Below are 19,636 nucleotides of genomic sequence, written 5' to 3'. Positions count from 1 at the left end.
TTCTTCTATACCTCTGAGTGTATAAAACCTGGAAATATTTGCTTACTGTGCAGTCTTTGAAAGCCGACATTGTTCCCATTTACATATCCATGTATTTCAGAAAATCAATGGTCTATAATCCTATTTTTTTGCAATAAAAACTCCTTTTACTTGGGAACATAGTGATCAACTACAGGGCATATATAAAATAATAAATTTCTGTCCGTTTTATATATTATGTAGGACATCCTCCCTTTCTCAAATATAACAAGACAATTAAATTGGACATCAGTGAGCAAATGTCAACTTGGACCTTTTGTTACTACATTGTAACTATATAGCCTTCACTTCTCCAATATCATTCTTCGTGAATAGACAAGTCTAGGTATGAGAATATTGGGGACTGCACCATGATCTTTTACTTGTAGCAAACATAAGAATCAGGAGGATGGGAAGGGAGTGGAATGGCCTGAGTTCAGGTTGAACCTCAATTTTAATGGGTCCATACGTTCAGGAGGGAGTCTATTTGGCATTGTGATATATGGATTCTGTCTTCTTATCATAGGTGTTATAATAATTCAACATGAATGTGTGCTATAATGCCAGCCCACCTCAGAGATGTAAGAGTGAAAATCATGTCTGACTTTTCTGGGAAGAACTCTGCCTTTTACTACCATCTGGAGTTATACAACATCACTATACAAAGCTCAGAAGAGAGGGGTGCAGATATGCGGGCCTTAGAAGTTGAGGATCTTTTCTACTGATTAAGCCACTTGTTTTTCGTATGTAATTTTTCCCTTGCTCTTTTACTAATGGTGGCTGACTTCTTTCCTGGCCTGAGGTAAACTGGAGTCCAATCTTTTGGATTACCGAACCTTCTATTTTCGAGATGACAGTCCCACCAAGGGTCCTACTGCATACAGAAGGTATGAATAAGTCTCAGGGGCTGGAGTAAGTTAAAAACGTCTGTGACAACAAAGAACTGATTAAGAAAACAAGAGCCCAGCTGCTCATCAAGATCACAGTTGTATGATAGTAAGAAAATGTGAATAGGGCATCGGGTGAGAAGATAAATTAATTAGGAGGTCATAGGCCTAGAAGGGGTAGCCTTTGCTCTCAGTGGAGCTGCCATTCTTTCTGCCATTCCTCGCCCTCTGCCACAGGACCAGAGACTTACCCAAACAACTGGCTGTCCTTGCCAAAGACCTGGCAGGGCTTCTCCCTGTAGAATAGGACACATAAAGTCCTTGAAGACTCACCAAGAGGTCTACTCCACACAGGTTCCTTGTTGTCAAAGGGAAATGTTCCTGCAGAATCCTGGCATGGCAGCAGGAATTTCAACCTGGCTGCTCTTGGTCCAGCTCACTGGGTGCAGGCCTGAGGCCCAGGGGTATCTGGGGAAAGAAGCAGCAGGCATACCTCACAGCTCTCTCTTTGTTGGATGCAACTGCTAGGACTGTGATAGGATTTTTGTTTCTTTGTGGGATTAGTAGAAATACCTACAAAGCTGATTAAAGTTGCAACACGCCTTCATACCCAGCATGCAGAATGTTTTTACATCCTTGTTGTTCCTGTTTTATGTTTGGATTTTGTTCTTTAATCCCCTCAGGAAATTTCCCTGTGCTTAGAATGTTAAGCACATGCTCGGGAGGGATCGATTATTCAAGTTAGGCAAAGCTTTTGTTCTCACCATCACTCCAGAGATGATGCCATTACTTACTTTGAAATAAGAAAACAGTTATAGAGAAGTAAATTAACCTGTAAGCTATCAAAGAAGAAACACATCATGATTGTGGAATGGCACCCCAGTATTTTGTATTTCCTAAGTTATTTTTATTTTAAACTTTTTTATTGGATATTTTTGGGTACATTTCATGTTTTTTAAATCCTTAAAGGTATCTTTTATTCCTCTCGTCCCATTTACAAGGTGGAATTTCACGTGTGATTGTTAGTCCAGATAGTTTGGTCAATGGCTTAGATATCACCTTGGCCTAGTTTCCTTGGCATGAGCTGTGTTAGAAGCAGGCTCAAAGGTTCAGGACTCAACAAATAATGAATTCCACTACATCTGGATCCCTAGACTCACAGACAGGAAGGGACTGGATTTCCATTCACTATTTAAAAAAAAGATGCAGTTCATTAACATGTAAAAAATTTCTCAAGTATATTAAAGTGTTTACGATCGTCATACAGTTTTTCAAATACCTGGCATTCATCTTTTTCCAAAACCTAAAATTTTTTTTTAATTTAGAGAATACTTTATTAGTTTTTGTAATCAAACCCACGTATATAAGACCTTACATATTTAATACAGTGTGTTACCCCTGTACAAATGGAAAAAACTTAAGTTCAACATTTCTAGACCAATATGGCTGTTAATTTCTGTACAGTGCCAACTCAACACAGTAAACGGGGATACTTTTTTCGAAAGTTGACAGCAAAGGTAAAGTTTCAAAAAATTCAAATTATATATCTGTATATATATATATATATATATTTATATTTATATAAAAAGACCAATAATAGCAGTGTGTTATGCATCAACAGCAGCAACAGCTTTTCCAGGTTCTGCAGTCATCTGAACAAAACTGTAGAGACATCCAGCACACTCCATTAAAAAAAAAAAAAGTAAAAAAAACAAAACCCGAGAAAACAGCACAGTTCTGTTACTCTTGTGGTACCTGGCACCATTTTTTTTTAAATTAGCTTCTCAATCATCATCTGGAAAGAAAACATTCTGAGCAACATCATTAAAAACAGCTCTGAAACACAGGAAGTGCCCGGTCCTACAGGAATTTTGCCTCTGTGTGTCCTGAGTTCACCAGGCAGGTTTCTTGCAGGGGAAAAGTTGGTCCTACCTGCGGTTCAAAGGCTCAAGTTTGCTCGTGAGGTACTGCCTAAGTCCTCTCCGCGGCTGCAGCAACCGGGAAGATCTGCGCCACTCTTTCCGGGAGCCTCCGTGCACCAGGGTTCCAGATGGCGTTTGGTGTTTTCCTCTGGCGTCTGGATGTGCACAGAGTGCAGTCTCTTCTGGTTTCCCAGGCGTGTCCGCCTCTCTGAAGGTTTAGCTCTCCCTCCCACGGGATTTGGGTGCAGAGAACTGTTTATCCGGTCTGTTTCCTTCAGGTTCCGGCAGTGTCTCAGGCGCAGGGGTCCTGCCGCTCCTGGGCCCTCCCCTACGGGAACCCAGAGGCCTTATACAGTTGCCTCTTGGGCCAGGGATGTGGGCAGGGGTGGGCAGTGTTGGTGGTCTCCTCCGCTCTGCAGCCTCAGGAGTGCCCACCTGATCAGGCGGTGAGGTCTCTCTCCCACGGGGTTTGGGAGCAGAGAGCTGCTGCGGGCCGGGATCCGCGGGTGTGGATCTAAAATTTTTTTTATTCACATTTTTTGATTATTTTTTGGTATTAGTATAATTTTTTTAAATTTCAGTTTTTTTTAATAGATATATATGTTTTATTCAAATGTTATTCCCTTTCCCAGCTTTTGGTCCATAAGCCCCCCTGCCGTGCCCTCTCCCATATATATGGTCCCCCAATCCATGCCACTTAGAAACCCCTTCCCGGACATTTCCCTGCACCCAGGGTCAAACCTTGTTAAGAACAAGGGCTTCCCCTTCCACAGGTGCCCCAACAAGGATATTCTCTCCTACATATGCAGTTGGACCCCTGGGTCAGTCCATGTATAGTCTTTTGCTAGTGGTTTATTTGGTTGGCATTGCTGTTCTTATGGGGTTGCAAGTCCTTCAGCTCTTTGAATCCTTCTTCTAATTCCTTCTTCTGACTTCCTGCGTCCTGTTCTCAGTTCAGCAGTTTACTGCCAGCACTGACCTCTTTATTTGACATGCTCTGGATGTGTCTCTCAGGGGAGATGTATATCCGGTCCCTTTCAGTAAGCACTTTTTAGCTTCATCAATCTTACCTAGTTTTGGTGGCTGTATACATATGGGCCACATGTGGGGCAGACTCTGAATGGCTGTTCCTTCAGTCTCTGCTTTAGATTTGGCCTCCATATCCCCTCCTATGGATATTTTTGTTCCCCATTTTAAGAAGGAGTGGGAGCATATGCACTTTGGTCATCCTTCTTCTTGAGTTTCCTGAGATCTGTAGATTGCATCTTGGGTAATTCGAGGTTTTGGTCAATATCCACTTATCAATGAGTGCATACTGTCAACAAGGGGTGCTGAGTATCTGGAAGAGAATGAGGGACAAGAGATGTGAAGAAGGACTCCATGACAAGAGTCTGATCAAGGCGACAATTTTATTTTTCCCCAAGGCTGAATTTGTACCATAAAAAGGGTAACAGAGAGAGGATAGAAGTAAGAAACATTTACCCACGCCAAGGACACAATATTCATGTGGTCAGGGAATCGGCTGATGTTGACAGGTTGTCAGAAAGGTCACAGGTTTGTAATATCTATTAGTCAGCAGGATGTTGGTTTTTCAGAAAGGTTACAGGTCATGACATTGGGTATCTTAACGTCACACGTTATCATATGATTATTCATCTTGACCAGCTCTTTTGTATTAGTCTTCTGCAGCTGGCTGGGGATTTTCCATGAACCCCGTCATACTTAATTCTAACCATAATAATAACATCAATAATGGAGGGCTTCAAGGCCATCGCTCCCAACAGCATACCAAGTGTGTTTTTCTGTGATTGGATTACCTCACTGTGGATGATATTTTCTAGTTCTTTCCATTTGCCTATGAATTGAACGTAGTCATTGTTTTTGATAGCTGAGTGGTACTCCATTGTGCAGATGTACCACATTTTTCGAATAAATTTCTCTGTTGAAGGGCATCTGGGTTCATTCCAGCTTCTGGCTATTATGAATAAGGCTGCTATGAACATAGTGGATCATATGTGTTTGTTTTATGTTGGAGTATCTTTTGGGTATATGCCCAGGACAGGTATAGCTGTGTGCTCAGGTAGTGCAATGTCCAATTTTCCAGGAACGTTCAGACTGATTTCCAGAGTTCTTGTACCAGTTTGCAATCCCAGCAACAATGGACGAGTGTTCCTCTTTCTCCACATCCTCGCCAGCATCTGTTGTCACCTGATGTTTTGATCTTAGACATCCTGACTGGTGTGAGGTGGATTCTTAGGGTTGTTTTGATTTGCATTTCTCTGATGACTAAGGATGTTGAGCATTTCTTTAGGTGCTTTTCAGCTATTCTATATTTCTCAGCTGAGAATGTTTTCTTTAGCTCCGAACCCCATTTATTAACAGGGGTGTTTGGCTCTCAGTACTCTAACTTCTTCTGTTTTGTGTATACTTTGGATATAAGCCCTCCATCAGATGCAGGATTGGTAAAGATTTTTTCCCAATCTGTGGGTTGCCTTTTTGTCCTAATGATACTGTCCTTTGCCTTACAGAAGCTTTTCAGTTTTATGAGGTCCCATTTGTCGATTCTTGATCTTAAAGCATAAGCCATTGGTATTTTGTTCAGGAAATTTTCCTTAGTGCTCATGTCTTCGAGACTCTTCCCTACTTTTTATCCATTACTTTTAGTGTATCTGGTTTGATGTGGAGGTCCTTGATCCACTTGGACTTAAGCTTTGTCCAGGGTAATAAGAATGGGTCAACTTGCATTCTTCTACATGTTGACCTCCAGTTGAATCAGCACCATTTGTTAAAAATACTATCTTTCTTCCATTGGATGTTTTACCTCCTTTGTCAAAGATCAAATGACCATAGGTGTGTGGGTTCTTTTCTGTGTCTTCAATCATGTTCCCCTGAGCTGCCTGTCTATATGCCAATACCATACAAACTATTGCTCTGTAATACTGCTTGAGGTCAGAGATGGTGATTCCCCCAGAAGTTCTTTTATTGTTGAGTATAGTTTTTGCTATCCTGGGTTTTATGGTATACCGAATGATGGCAAACTGTACTTTCTACCTTTATAAAGAATTGAGTAGGAATACTGATGGTGATGGCATTGAATCTGTAGATTGCCTTTGGCAAAATGGTCATTTTTTACCATATTCATCCTGCCAATCTATGAGCATGGGAGATCTTTCCATCTTCTGAGACCTTCTTCCATTTCTTCAGAGATTTGAAGTTCTTGTCATACAGATATTTTTACTTGCTTGGTTCAAGTAACAGCAAGTTATTTTATATTATTTGGGACTATTGTGAAGGGTGTCATTTCCCTAATTTCTTTCTCAGCCTGTTTACCCTTTGAGTAGAGGAAGACTACTGAATTGTTTGGGTTAATTTTATACTTGGACAGTTTGCTGAAGTTGTTGATCAGGTTAAGTAGGTCTCTGGTAGAATTTTGGTGTTGCTTAAGTAGACTATCATATCATCTTCAAATATTAGTGTTTTGACTTCATCCCTTCTAATTTTTTCCCTTTGACCTACTTTCATTGTTTGATTGCTATGGCTAGGACGTTAAGTACCATATTGTACTTAAGTAGGGAAAGAGTGGGTAGCCTTGTCTAGTCCCTGATTTTAGTGGGATTCCTTCAATATTCTAAGTTTAGTTTGATGTTAGGTACAGGTTTGATGTATTTTGCATTTTCCTATATTTAGATTCAGGCCTTCAATTCCTGATCTTTCCAGGACTTTATTAATGAAAGGGTAATGAATTTTGTCAAATGATTTCTCAGCATCTAATGAAATGATCATGTGGTATTGACTTTGTTTATATGATGAATTTCATTGATGGACTTCCGTATATTAAATCATCCCGGCATCCTTGCCATGAGGCCTACTTGACCATGATGGATGATTGTTTGGATGTGTTCTTGGATTCAGTTTGCAAGAATTTTATTGAGCATTTTTGATCAATATTCATAAATAAAATAGGTCTGAATTTCTCTGTCTTTGTTGTATCTTTGTGTGGTCTAGGTATAAGAGTAATTGTGGCTTCATAGAAGGAGTTTGGTAGTGCTCTGTCTGTTTCTATTTTGAGGAATAGTTTGGACAGTATTGGTATGAAGTCTTCTATGAAGGTCTGATAGAATTCTGCACTAAATCCATGTAGTCCAGGGTTCTTTTGGATGGGAGATGTTTAATAGCAGTTTCTATGTCTTTATGAGTTATGGGGTTGTTTCGATGGTTTATTTGTTCCTGATTTAACTGTGGTACCTGGTATCTGTATAAAAAATTGTCCATTTACTTCACATTTTCCAGTTTTGTTAAATATATGTTTTTGTAGTAGGATCTGATGATCTTTTTAATTTCTTCAGATTTTGTTGTTATGTCTCCCTTTTATTTCTGATTTTATTATTTTGGATACACTCTCTGTGAACTCTGGTTAATATGGCTAAGCGTTTATGTATCTCGTTGATTTTCTCAAAGAACCAGCTCCTGGGTTTGCTGATTCTTTTGATACTCGGTTTTGTTTCTTCTTGTTTGATTTCAGCCCTGAGTTTGATTATTTCCTGCCTTCTACTCCTTTAGGGTTTATTTAATTTTTTCTAGAGCTTTTAGGTGTGCTGTCAAGCTGCTGACATATGCTCTCTCTTGTTTCTTTTTGCAGGCACTCAGAGCTATGAGTTTTCCTCTTAACGCTGTTTTTATTGTGTCCCATAAGTTTGGGTATGTTGTATCTTCATTTTCATTAAATTCTAAGAAGTCTTTAATTTCTTTCTTATATCTCCAATGACCAAGTTGTCATTGACTTCAACTTCCATGTATATGTGGGCTTTCTGTCCTATTTGTTGTTATTGATCAGCAGCCTTAGTCCGTGGTTTTTTGATACGAGGCATGGGATTATTTCTACCTTCCTGTATCTGTTGAGGCCTGTTTTGTGAACGATTATATGGTCAATTTTGGAGAAGGTACAATGGGATGCTGAGAAGAAGGTATATCCTTTGGTTTTAGGGTGGAGTGTTCTATAAATATATGTTAAATCCATTTGTTTCATAACCTGTTAGTCTTTCTGTGTCTCTGTTTAATTTCTGTTTCCCTGATCTGTCCATTGATGAAAGTGGCATGTTTAAATCTCCTACTCTTATTGTTTGTGTTGCAATGTATGATGTTTTTGAGCTTTAGAAAGGTTTCTTATTGTTTAGGGACACAACTGCTATATACTTGACAAATATAGCAATCACCCAGAATATCTGTAGAAAGCATGTGACTGTTGGCCACATGAGGATGAGTTTCTTTCAAGATCATCATGATTTTTGGTAAGATCTTCCCTGTAATTGGTGGAATGGCTTCCCACAAACATGGTCCAGTTGTGTAGAATCTCCTCCTTGGTCAGCATCTCATCCTTGTTTTTATCTGATTCATACACCAGATGCTGGGCCTCAGCCTGTGCATGGTCATAGTCCTGAGGGAGGATCCAATGGTGAATCTCATCCTAATCCAGTTTCCCATCCTTGTTCAGATCTGGGAAATCATTGAACTGCTCCCCAGACAAAACCCAGTCGGTCTCAGGGCAATTGTCCTCGTGAGAAAAAGATATCCACAATGTACTCATCCTAGTCCACAAAACCATCCCCGTTCTTGTCGATATTCTCCAGCGTTTCCAGAACTACAATCTCCTTCATATGTTCTAAATCCTCTTAGTGCAGAAAAGCAATGAACCCGTACTGAGTAGCTGTCAGGTCACCGTCAAGGCCTTAAACCTCCTCTCATCTCGTGGAGGCAACTTTTTAAAGTTGTGATGATCAGAGCTATCTTGGAATTCAGCAAGGTTTCCCAGGAAGTAGCCATAGGTAGCCTGCTGGTATTCTTCCCAGGAGATTTTTCATCTATGTCCCTATCATAATCCTTCCAGAGTTTAGCCACATTTTGGTTGATGTATCTTTTCTGTACCTGTTTGATCCAAACTTTCAGATCCTCAGTAGTAACAAGGCTGCCTTCATCACTGTCAATTGGATCAACAATTTTCCCCAACTTCTCCTGCTCTCATCCAGGATTAGCTATCAAAGGTCTTGGAGTCCTCCTTGCCCAGGAAGACCTCATGATCGTACAGGAAGCTGTGCTTATTCTCTGGTGGCCACTGGCCCTGCTCTGAATCAGGACAAACCATGTGCTCCTTGCTCATCATGCTCTTGGCATGAACGCCAGGACCAGTGCCAGCAACAGCCCATGGAGAGTCCCAGGCTGACACCATGCACCACAGTCGAGATCAAAGGGAGGCAGCAGGGAAGTAGGGGCTCAGAGCACCTTATCCGCTGTCCCTTCCCCAGAGAGGGCTTTTGTTACATTTCAAACGTTATCCGTTTTCCTGGTTTCCACAAAACCCCTTATAAGACCCCCTCCCCCTTCTACTGTGAGGGTGTTACCACACCCACCCAAACACCCAGGCCTACCTGCCTCCCTGTTCTGGTTTTCCCTACACTGGGGCATCAAGCCTTTACAAGACCAAGGGCATCTCCTCCCATTTGTGCCCAAGAAGGCCATCCTCTTCTACATATGCAGCTATAGCCATGGGTCTGTCCATGTGTACTCTTTGGATGGTGGTTTCAGCCCTGGGAGCTATGGGTGTTTCTTACTGTTTTTCTTATGGGGCTGTAAACCCCTTCAGCTCCCTCAATCCTTTCTCTTACTCCCCCATTGGGGACCCTGATCTCAGCTAAATGGTTGGCTGCAAGTATCTGCCTCTGTATTTGTCATGCTCTTTACCCCACCCTTTTGAGCAGATCACCACAGAGCAACGAAGATGTATTGTCTTGGCGTGATGATGTACGGACAAATAGATGATTTCTTAATTCTTATGATGGTTCTATAAGAATTCCTAAAATTAGATTAGAAATTTTAAGCTCCTTTATAATGGGACAGCTATTAAGTTTTCTCTGTTAATCAAAATTGCATTGAGAACTCTTCCTTCTTAAAGTTTCATGAGTGAATTGCTTCTGCAATACCAAGCAGGCATCTACAAATTAGAGCCCATGCTAAGAGGGTATAAACCAATTAACCAAAGTTCATAAAAAGAGAACTAATGATTTACTATAGGTGCAAGGACTGAACATAAATAATTGACTGGATTTGCCTATAGGTAATTTCACTTATTCTTTTCATCATAAAAATTACAGCTTTTAACTCTCCATGAACATGCAGAGCCAGTGACAGATCGTGATAGTTTATCCTGATGATTACTCTTCATGGATGTGCATGTAAACATTCTCTGTCGTAAACTGATTATCCAACTTATGATTTGAATTCCTGTGCAAACTTGTGGTGAACTTTTCACCATGTGATGCTGTGTTCAGAAAGATATACAAATGCTGAGGACAAAGAGACAGAAAGCTTTTTAGACAGAACTGAACTGAAGAGAACAGAACTCAAGAAGAACTTAGAAGTAAAGGCATAGCGTTGAGAGTAAGGCATTGAGAGTAAGGAAATTATTGTATCATAAGAGCAAGAGGAAAGGAGATAAGAAGAAGAGAGCAAGGAGAACCTTTTAAGTCAATCTTTATGGATGCAAACATTTGTCTTTTAGGAAAATTGAAGAACTTATAAATAAAGGTTAAAATCACTGCTCTTCAGCCTTCAGCCTGGCTCACTGGCTAGCCTGTGCTCTTCAGACTGGCTCACTGACTAGCCTCTGCTCTTCAGTCAGACTCACTGGCTAGCCTCTGTTCTTCAGTCAGCCTCACTGGCTAGCCTCTGCTCTTCAGTCAGGTTCAATGGCTAGCCTCTGCTCTTCAGATAGGCTCACTGACTAGCCTCTGCTCTTCAGTCAGGCTCACTGGCTAGCCTCTGCTCTTCAGTCAGACTCACTGGCTAGCCTCTGCTCTTCAGCCTGGCTCACTGCCTAGACTGTGCTCTTCAGCCGGGCTCACTTACTAGCCTCTGCTCTTCAGTCAGGCTCACTGGCTAGCCTCTGCTCTTCAGCTAGGCTCACTGGCTAGCCTCTGCTCTTCAGTCAGGCTTACTGGCTAGCCTCTGCTCTTCAGTCAGGCTCACTGGCTAGCCTGTGCTCTTCAGTCAGGCACACTGGCTAGCCTGTGCTCTTCAGTCAGGCTCACTGGCTACCCTCTGCTCTTCAGTCAGGCTCACTGGCTAGCCTTTGCTCTTCAGCCTGGCTCACTGGCTAGCCTGTGCTCTTCAGCCTGGCTCACTGCCTAGCCTCTGCTCTTCAGTCAGGCTCACTGGCTAGCCTCTGTTCTTCAGTTAACCTCACTGGCTAGCCACTGCTCTTGAGTCAGGCTCACTGGCTAGCCTCTGCTCTTGAGTCAGGCTCACTGGCTAGCCTCTTCTCTTCAGTTAGGCTCACTGACTAGGCTCTGCTCTTCAGTCAGGCTCACTGGCTAGCCTCTGCTCTTCAGTCAGACTCACTGGCTAGCCTCTGCTCTTCAGCCTGGCTCACTGCCTAGACTGTGCTCTTCAGCCGGGCTCACTGACTAGCCTCTGCTCTTCAGTCAGGCTCACTGGCTAGCCTCTGCTCTTCAGCTAGGCTCACTGGCTAGCCTCTGCTCTTCAGTCAGGCTTACTGGCTACCCTCTGCTCTTCAGTCATGCTCACTGGCTAGCCTCTGCTATTCAGTTAGGCTCACTGGCTAGCCTCTGCTCTTCAGTCAGGCTCACTGGCTATCCTGTGCTCTTCAGTCAGGTTCACTGGCTAGCCTCTGCTCTTCAGTCAGGCTCACTGGCTAGCCTGTGCTCTTCAGCCTGGCTCACTGGCTAGCCTCTGCTCTTCAGTCAGGCTCACTGGCTAGCCTCTGCTCTTCAGTCAGGCTCACTGGCTAGCCTCTGCTCTTCAGTCAGGCTCACTGGCTAGCCTGTGCTCTTCAGTCAGGTTCACTGGCTAGCCTCTGCTCTACAGTCAGGATCACTGGCTAGCCTGTGCTCTTCAGCCTGGCTCACTGGTAGCCTCTTGTCTTCAGTCAGGCTCACTGGCTAGCCTCTGCTCTTCAGCCTGGCTCACTGGCTAGACTCTACTCTTCAGTCAGGCTCACTGGCTAGCCTCTGCTCTTCAGTCAGGCTCACTGGCTAGCCTTTGCTCTTCAGCCTGGCTCACTGGCTAGCCTGTGCTCTTCAGACTGGCTCACTGACTAGCCTCTGCTCTTCAGTCAGGCTCACTGGCTAGCCTCTGTTCTTCAGTCAGCCTCACTGGCTAGCCTCTGCTCTTCAGTCAGGTTCACTGGCTAGCCTCTGCTCTTCAGTTAGGCTCACTGACTAGCCTCTGCTCTTCAGTCAGGCTCACTGGCTAGCCTCTGCTCTTCAGTCAGGCTCACTGGCTAGCCTCTGCTCTTCAGCCTGGCTCACTGCCTAGACTGTGCTCTTCAGACTGGCTCACTGACTAGCCTCTGCTCTTCAGTCAGGCTCACTGGCTAGCCTCTGTTCTTCAGTCAGCCTCACTGGCTAGCCTCTGCTCTTCAGTCAGGTTCACTGGCTAGCCTCTGCTCTTCAGTTAGGCTCACTGACTAGCCTCTGCTCTTCAGTCAGGCTCACTGGCTAGACTCTGCTCTTCAGTCAGGCTCACTGGCTAGCCTCTGCTCCTCAATCAGGCTCACTGGCTACCCTCTGCTCTTCAGTCATGCTCACTGGCTAGCCTCTGCTATTCAGTTAGGCTCACTGGCTAGCCTCTGCTCTTCAGTCAGGCTCACTGGCTATCCTGTGCTCTTCAGTCATGTTCACTGGCTAGCCTCTGCTCTTCAGTCAGGCTCACTGGCTAGCCTGTGCTCTTCAGCCTGGCTCACTGGCTAGCCTCAGCTCTTCATTCAGGCTCAGTGGCTAGCCTCTGCTATTCAGTTAGGCTCACTGGTTAGACTCTTCCTCTCAGCTGGGCTCACTGGCCTATGTGGCCCTAGCACATCGCTTAACCATCTGCTCATGACTGCCTGACCACACTGACCACCTGACCGCCCTGACTTCTTAAAGTCATTCTCTAGAAAGAGCACAAGGAACCAAAGAGAAACACCACAGCAAACTTTTCCCATGGGCTCTGCTTTAACCTTAAGTGCTTTCATTATTTCTTTAAAAGAGTGAAATATAATTTCGGCTATTCATATGGCCAAGAGAGCTGTGCAGTAGTCATTGCTTTAGGGAATTTGGTGCTAAATCAAAAGATTCCTTTATTCTATCACGATGTTATCTGTATGCTGTAAGATATGTTTTGAAAACACAACACCAAATTCCTAAAATCTAGATGTTTTAATACATCAGCTCATGGAGAAACATAACTGCTTCCTATCTAGACTGGCCTTTTTTGCTATACTGCAGGTACAATCAATTTTCCACACTACTTCCATGATTTTCAAGAATGATTAAGAGAAAAATAAGTTGAACATAATGGCCAGAAAGGGGGTTCTGTCAAGTTCTCTTATGTGGGACCAATTACCAAACTATGGTGGTAAACCTAAAACCACCTGTTCCCAAAACCAACAGAACTTACAGAAAATACATACTTTCTTATCACACCTCCTCCCCGATGGTCACTGATTTAATGAGCACCTACAAGATCCTAGCACTGTGCATCTAAGTGTGTAATGGTGAATAAAAAACTTAATAAAAAGCCTCATTAAGGAATAAAGAAAAATGAAACATAACTTTGAAACTCAGAATTCAATATAAGCAAAACCACCATTTCTTCAACTGGTGATTTCTGAAAACTTCATCATTTTTTCCATGGGCTTCTATAGTAATGATACTGAGTCTTGATTTAGTAAATCACAAAAAGCAAGTCACACTTCTTTCTTGGCTCCCACTACTGTCAAAGGGAACAACACTGTTGCTGTCCATTGTGCTTCCCTATCAATCCTGCTATGGATGGTAATGAATTCCAGTCTTTTCAATGTGAAAACAGGCCACCACTTGAGGGCAAAGGTTATTAAAATTACCCAAACCGGTATATTCTCTAAAATTTTCACATAGCATTTTACTGATAGCACAATGTAAATTCACCACAAATATTTAACCAATGAAAATATTGAATAGCTCTGCAAATAGGAGCAATAATCATATATACTTGAAAACAACTATTATGGAAACAAACGACGTACTAGAAGAAAAGATACATCACTAAAAGCTACACAAGCAGCAAAAAAGACACTATATTTCTTGGTTTAAAAGTTAGGTGATACACTTGATCTTTAAAGACAGACAATGTACTTGATCTTTAAGCCCTTTAACTGTGCCCTGTCCACATAGAAACTGCAGTAGATGACAATCGTTTGTAAGATTTATTTATTTATATGTCAGACAATGCAGCTGTCTTCAGACACACCAGAAGAGGGCATCAGTATTCCTTACAGATGGTTGTAAGCCACCATATGGTCACGGGCATTTGAACTCAGGACCTCTGGAAGAACACTTGGTGCTCTTACCCACTGAGCCATCTCTGCAGCCCTCACAATGGCCTCTTAAACACCATCACAGTGGTCTATTTCACTAGATGGCTCCAGGGTGATAACAGAGAAACTTTCACAGTTCCTGAGCACTTCTGAGTTCAAACACCACCAATGCCCACTCTGTGCTGTTGGCACATTCTAACCTTCTCCTAAGTGTTGTCAGCCACAAAAGGGACGCGTTAGCCCCAGACAGCATTCACTGCCCAATCCTAAAAACCCCCTCGATTCTGAAAAAGCCACATTCCATGCTTGCTCCATATTTGAGGAAGCCAAATGGTTGATCTGGCTCAAGGCTCTACTTTTCTTAGCTCATCAACTTTCTTTTTCCACTTCTTGTCACAAGAAGTATTTTTTATGCTGTGCTACACTGCAATATTTGAAGGAAACCACCATAAACTCTGGGTGTCACCTCTTGAAATTTAAAATTCACAAAACAATTCATGGCTTTCTAATCAGCACCATGGAAAATAAACAAAAACAAGCAAAACTATTCCAAAGGAACTTGCTGATCTGGAGGCCTGCTCATAGCAGGCAGTAAAGAATTAAATTATGCAGAACTGTAATCTCTCAGAGCTTTGGAGGCTAAAAAAGAGGAAATCTCTGTTTATGTTCCCTTTCTTCGAGTAATTGAAGGAGGGTATTTTACATCCTCCAAATACAATCTCTTGCAAGGGGCAACCAATTACAAAGTAGATCAGAAGAAATCTATTAAATAATAATTCATTGCCTGAGGTTTTTAGAAAATATTTTCCTCGATCCCAGGCCTTTAACATACATTATAAACATTACAGGGAGTGTGCCATCAGGCTAAGCTGCCTCTGAAAGGCCCGTCCTGCCCTGGCAGGTACAGGTCATTTAATTCCAAGTCATCTGGAGAGGTGTGACAGCCCCAAGTTGCTTGGGGATGTCAGAGCACAGCTCTCATGCACACTCCAGAGCACCTCTCCATTCTTTCCCAATGCCATGGGCTTTCCAATCCCTGCTTCAGCTCTCCATACATCCCTGAACCCTCCTTTCCCCTACCCAATGGACTCACTTTGCATTGCCTCCTTTTGCCACTGCTTTCCCAGGACAGGGGGACCAGGTGGGGGGGGTGGGGGGGCGGGAGCAGAAGCAGCCCAAGGAGGGACGCGGGTCTCCTACCTACCTTGATTTTGCTGCTCTGGGGCTGCAGCCGGCCCTGCTTGCTGCTTGCTGTCTTTGGGGACCAGACCGGAGGTCGGGCTAGGGGTCCCCGCGAGCTACAGGCCTCAAGGTCCCCTGGCAGGGCTGGCCTGGGCTTCTTCCTTGGACACTGTGAGGCTGTAGTCTCTGTTGGAAACCCCGCCGCTGTCATAGCGCGCCCTCCCGTGGCCGAGGTGACCCCCAACGCCGCTAAGGCCCCCTTCCCTGTCCGCTTCTTCTGCTTTTTCTTTTCTTTTTTTCTTTCTCTTTTTGCTCGCGATGTTGCGCCTGCGAAGAGCTCATCTCCAGGAAGGAGGACATCGTGCAGGCAGAATAACCTCTGGGTCCTGCCGGGGTCGGAGAGGGAGAGAGAGGAGTCAGCTTGGACGGCGGCGCCCCGGCTGCTGGCACCCGGGGAAGGAAAACTCGCCCAGGCACACGCGCTGCTGCGGGCGCCAAATACAATGCGCGCGCCCCGTCCCCTCAGGCCCCGCGCTCACCCACGAGCTCCGCGTGCCCTGAGGCCCGGCTGGGGCGCGGTTGAAGGGCGGGGTGGGAAGGACACGTGTGCCCACTCCAAGGTGCAGGCAACACGGGGAGGCGCGACACCGGGAAGCGCGTGTTGCGGAGCTCATGCCTACAACCAGGCGCATCAGTCCCCTCTCAGGGCCCGCGGAGGCCGGGGCGGCTTCTTCAGGCCTCCAGGCCCACCTTGACCAACCCGTGGCCATCACAGCTGGAGCTTCCAGGTGCCCCAGGCTGGAGGCTTGGGCATGGCGATTGTGGTTGCCACTCTCCTAGGCTGGCTCAGCAGGGCACAAGTCACCACCTGCTGTCCTCACCTGAAGGCATCCTGATGGGGCTGAGAGCCCACATCCAGCAGGCAAGCCTCAGGGCAAGGGGCCATGGTCTTGGGTCTGCACCTTGTTGCCAGCCCCTCACACATATGGTGGCATCACACATATGGCTCCTTCTACCAACCGCCACTAATTACCATTTGGACATTCCATCACAGTGTTCTCAAGAAGAAAGATGCAAACAAACACGAAAAGAATGAAATTTAAAATCTTTTTTATCAGGTTGGAGAGATGGCTTGGTGGTTAAGAGTGCTGCTTCTCCATTGCTCCCAAGTTCAATTCCCAGCAACTACATGGTGACCGACAACTATCTGTAGTGGGATCCAATGCCCTCTTCTGTCTGAAGCTCTCTTCTGACATGCAGGCACACTCGCAAACAGAGTGCTCATGTACATAAATAAATAAATCTTTAAAAATAAAACCTTCTAATCAGTTAATGTATCTACATCTAGAAGCTAGAAAAGGGTCACAGCAATATTAAAAATAATTCAGAAATACTAAAGGGATGTACGAGAGTCACAAAATTCACTGGGCAAGATGGTGTATGCCTGGAATCCCAACACTCACAAGGCTGAGGTAGGTGGATTGCCTTGAGTTCAAGGCTAGACTAAAGTGTGAGACCTTATATTAGAAAACAAAACAATTGGGGAGGGGATGGAGAGAGAGACAGAGAGACAGAAGAGACAGAGAGACAGAGAGACAGAGAAAGACAGAGAGGGAGACAGAGACAGAGAGCCAGTGCCAGTAGAGACAGAGAGAGAGAGAGAGAGAGAGAGAGAGAGAGAGAGAGAGAGAGAAAGAGAGAGAGCTCGATGTCATTTCCTGCACTGATGAGAAGCTACTGAAGAATGTGAATGTCTCCTACCAAACACTGAGATAATGCCAATGATAGAATGGGTTTCTTATTAAGATATCATAAAATGTAGATGGAAAAGTAAAGGAATGTATAATAAATAAAAGAGAAATCCTAAACTTGGAAAGCTTAAATTTAGAAGACTGTATAAGTTTAAGTCATAGGGGAGGGGATGAGACGATGTGGGGGGAGAGAATAATCACAATAAATTATATATGTGTATGAAAATGTTAACTAAGAGCAACCAATGAAAAGAGAAAAGCAGGTTTGTTTACGATGAAATTGAGTTCCCATATGACACTATATAACATTTTGTGAATGGACTATATGAATTATCTGCAATAAAAAATCAATTGTTATTAAAGATGTGGTTGTGTTCATATTAATTTCAAGTGTTTTAAATTCTTTTTTTATTTGCTTATTTATTGATTGATTTTTTTTAAGATAGGGTTTTTCTATGTAGACCAGGTTGACTCAAAAAAGAGATCCACCTGCTTATGCCTCCAAAGAGTTAGGATCAAAAGTGTATACATACACATGAAATTTACATTCTTAAAGTGATAAAAAATTACAGCTATCAACTTGGTACAATTTTTGAACAGTGATCAAGTGAATAGAAATATCAGAAACACATGTAAGGCATTAGGTTTCTGTTGTTAAAAGGATCTTGAGCAGCATATATAATTCAAATCATCCAGGAGACACATTGTGAAAAAAAACATGAAACTGGGTAAAGATGATTTAAATTTTTTTAATCTATTAAAAATTTTAAAGTGCATTCGATATGAAAGCTCTAGGTGATATACTTCACACTTTTGCTTATATACCATCTTCAATTTTATGTGCATTCTGCAAATATTGTCCATGTTTATTCAGGCTCTTATTATTTCCCCATGACTGATAACATTCACAGAAATCATATTGAGCAAACTGTATATGTTGACGTATAATAGAATTGTATTCTACACAGTATAGCATAGAAATATGTATACATAACTTCCCATATGTGTGTATATACATATGTAAATGGCTCAAGAAAATGAGTATCCCTTTATCATTGTGGTATTATTGTCATCAAAATCCTGAGAACATTGAAATGGCATCAAATGGTGACCAGATCGGCAAAAAAATCCACAAAATAAAACTCTTATAAAGAATCTAACAATACTACCAAAAGATGCAAAAATATTAAAGTCTCAATGAAATAAAAAGCCCAGATGAAATATTGTATAATATTTTCTCAACTCTAGGATAATGTATTTTTGTAAAACTATCAATAAAAGGCCTGAATTTTGAAGAAATCAAAAGTAGTACAGTATAATTATGCAGTGGTCAATATTGATGCATACCATTTTTACATAACTGCATAAACTGTCTTTCTTTTGTTCCGTGGTCTACCGTCGAACTCGGATAGATTTATGGGGAAACATTACATTGTAGACTTAAACTGGATCAATTTCGAGGTGAGTAAGTCATATTTTGGTAAAGTTGCTTTAAAAATAAACCTTTTGATATTAGTATGGCAAATAATTCTCCCTGAAGGAAAAACCAGACACCAAGAACCTAGACCACTGCTGTCCAGGATAAATTTCTAGATGATAGAAATATTCTATATCTGCGGTGTTTCTGGCTATGGATTTCTGGCTGGCTGTTTGCCTCCTGGTTTGCCTGCTGTGACTAAAGAGGCAGATTTTAGTTCTAAGTTTAGTTCATCTCAAATAGCCATGTGTGACCAGTGGGTGCCATTTGGACAGTGTAGCCACAGAAAACTGAAGCAGTGTAACCAAAGACTTACCTAGGAGTCAGTTGACCTAGAAGTGACTTGGGAAAACGTTGGCAATGATAGCCTCTTGGGGAGCTCAGCTTCACCAAAAGCAAACTGTGAATCCTTTACTCTTCTGCAATACTCATAATGCAACTGGTCTCACACCCACCCCAACTCTCACCAAAGACACTTGAGAGGGAGCTGAACCCACTGTGTGCTTTAGATTTCAGTTTAGAAAGTACTTCCTTCAAAGTGGAGCAGACTTAGATTGCCAAGTCCTTTGTGTGGCTTCAGGTACTTGGGCCTGACCAGGGGTGAGGAGGAAATGAAGAATGACATTGGACACACATACATGGGGAAGGCTGGGTCCGTGGGCTGGAGAAAATGCAGCATCCCAGAAGCTCAGCATGTTTATTGTATAGAGCTGGCCAGGAAGCAGGGCTGTTGCACAGGGCAGCAAGGAGGTGGGCATTACATGCAGATAAACAAGGAGGGGAAGACTATGCATATGCAACTGACAAGGGGCAGATTTAGCTAATCTCAGTAGGAGCAGTCTCTGCAGCTGGCAGTCTTCAGGCTGTAAATATCCAGATGGGGCCAGGGAGAAAGGTAGAGTAGACTTTTTCTGCACACACTATCAACACCATCCTGAGAAGGCATTGTCATGTCTCTGAGCCTCAAGGGGCATGGGGGCCTTTGCCTTTTCCCCATGGATAAAGGGCTTTGGGTCCAAGGCATGGTCATATCATGTTTACAGCACACATCC

At 43.1% G+C, this 19,636-nt stretch overlaps 1 protein-coding gene and 1 pseudogene across 1 annotated transcript in view; both read right to left on the bottom strand.

Moving 5' to 3' along the window:
* LOC146768882 (uncharacterized) overlaps nucleotides 1–19,636 on the bottom strand; it is a 51,536-nt gene that overhangs the window by 8,754 nt on the left and 23,146 nt on the right.
* On the bottom strand, nucleotides 8,037–9,050 carry LOC148003563 (reticulocalbin-1 pseudogene; annotated as a pseudogene).

Source organism: Rattus norvegicus, chromosome 9 (assembly GCF_021556685.1).
Source record: "Rattus norvegicus strain SHRSP/BbbUtx chromosome 9, alternate assembly SHRSP_T2T, whole genome shotgun sequence".
Lineage (NCBI taxonomy): Eukaryota > Metazoa > Chordata > Mammalia > Rodentia > Muridae > Rattus > Rattus norvegicus.
Note: the sequence above shows the minus strand (reverse complement) of the source record. Positions and strands in the feature narration are given on the sequence as shown.